A 2,500-nucleotide genomic window follows, 5' to 3' on the forward strand; every position below is an offset into this window, starting at 1 on the left:
TGGCCGCCCCCACCAGCCGGCTGTAGCGCGTGCGCCCACGCACCGCGCGGCCAGCACGCCGGGAGGCGCCCCCTCACCGGCCGGGGACGGTCCCACCCAGCCACCGCCGCGTATCGCTTCACACCCAGATGCCGTTCAGTTTCGTCGGCATGGTGGGTATCGCTGGAACAACCGGTTAGTACCTCAACCTATCGTCGCCATCACCGATTCACCCCTAGCGAGAACAACCGCACCACAACAGGTTACCATTTGTTCATTTGCGTAACTTCACCAGAAAACGCAGGCGTCCATCGCCATTTGCAACTTCAACGATTATTGCATGCCTGTGTCAGGTGTCACGCCACACTACGTCTGCCCACATACACGCAACAAAATGTGCACGCCTAGACAATACGTGGAAGGTGGCCCCCGTACGTATGCGATGTCCATTGCTCGAACGACTGTCAACCGGCCTCTGTAGCATGTCGCAGATATGGAACGCGGTGCACCATGCCATCACGGTGTGTGAGGAGAGACGACTAGGTCCGAATACATCAACAGACAGCTCATGCTGATCGCCATCCACGGCGTCCGTTCCTCCCACACGTCTCTATGGCGTACCACACTGCAATCCAGCTCTCATAGGGAGACGACACGTAGCTGCGTGCACAATATTTGCACTGTATGGTCCGCCGTTTTTGGGCGCAGTCGTTGTACGGTCACACATGTGCCACGATGTATCATTCAGTACATAAGGACGAATGTGCAGTACAGATTGTGGTTTACGCGTACGACATTAGCGGACAGTTGACACAGGCCGCACCACAACGTAGCCTGAGTACGTCGCATGCGAAGGGCATTGAACATGCAAAGTTCTCACCAACCAGCTTGCGAAGGCAGGGGGCAAGGTGGGGACGTGGGGAGGGGCGGCATGTACGTCCTGCTGCCATCCACATTACAGTGTACAGCAGGAGCATGTGGAAAGTGAGCAAGACTTGCAAGGTGTTTAACATGAAGCGATACACAGGGGAGCGGGCAGTGCGAGTAGCGAACTATATTGCGAGGGTTGCGGGTGGGCAACACTACACTAATTGAACGAGTCGTATAACAATTACAGAGCAGGTTTAGGCGACAACGTGGGTTACGTTAGGGGACAACGTGGGTTACGTTAGGGGACAACGTGGGTTACGTTAGGGGACAACGTGGGTTAGGTTAAGGTACAACGTGGGTTAGGTTAAGGCACAACGTGGGTTAGGTTAAGGCACAACGTGGGTTAGGTTAAGGCACAACGTGGGTTAGGTTAAGGCACAACGTGGGTTAGGTTAAGGTACAACATGGGTTAGGTTAAGGTACAACATGGGTTAGGTTAAGGTACAACATGGGTTAGGTTAAGGTACAACATGGGTTAGGTTAAGGTACAACATAGGTTAGGTTAAGGCACAACATAGGTTAGGTTAAGGCACAACATAGGTTAGGTTAAGGCACAACATAGGTTAGGTTAAGGCACAACATAGGTTAGGTTAAGGCACAACATAGGTTAGGTTAAGGCACAACATAGGTTAGGTTAAGGCACAACATAGGTTAGGTTAGGTTAGGTTAGGTTACACGTTGTTGTAAGGAAAGGTGTAAGGGGGGGGAGCAGGTTCGTTGATAGTGATTATAGTAAGTGAATGCTTGTGACATGATCAGATTTGTCACGTCAGGATGCACCTTTGGCTTATTAGAGGCGGCGCTCCAATTCTATGCTTGTGTCAGACCTGTGTCTTTGACTCATGTCATTGTTTGTGCGCTGTGACAGGAGGTACTATTGTGATGTTGGGTGCACCGTTGTATAGGACATGTGTGGGTATTGGTGCCTTATCTGCGCAATGGTGGATGTCGAAAGGGGGGGATATTCTATTTTCCGCATGGACCTCCTGGTCTGGTTGTGATAGTGTGGATTGTGTAATGTGGCGGAGAGGATGCACTGGATGTTGTTCCATGCTGGTGCTTACATATTGTATGTGCGCCCGTTAGAAGCAGAGAGTGGTGCGTGATGAGAGTGTCTGGCTGACGTGTGGTTCCCATTGTGGGCACACTCTTTCAGCATGTATACGGACAGTTGTATATATATTCTGTAATTTGATGGCTCTGCATTGATTACTAATCAGCGCCGTGTGTACGGGTAATCTGGTTCCAGTCCAAAATGTTCCATCTGTGTACATTAGTGACAAAGACTCCCCCCATGCAGTGGGGCTCGGTCTGTTATAACTCTTCCGCGTAATATATTTGCCCCACGTTTTTGCGACTGCGAGTGCGAGTGCGAGTGCAACGCGCATGGGGACCGACATGCTGATGGCTCGGTATCGGACGCCGTACAGTGAGCAACGCGATCGCGTCTCTCGCTCGTAAGTGGTACAGGTCGCGGCTCATGTATACGGACAGCGGGAATGTCGCATATTGGAAATAACTCTTCATGAAACGCAAGTTATAGGGGTGGATTGCACTTTACGAGTGCGGGAAACGTCCGCCGTTCATCCGC

This window comes from Schistocerca piceifrons, unplaced genomic scaffold (assembly GCF_021461385.2).
Source record: "Schistocerca piceifrons isolate TAMUIC-IGC-003096 unplaced genomic scaffold, iqSchPice1.1 HiC_scaffold_349, whole genome shotgun sequence".
Lineage (NCBI taxonomy): Eukaryota > Metazoa > Arthropoda > Insecta > Orthoptera > Acrididae > Schistocerca > Schistocerca piceifrons.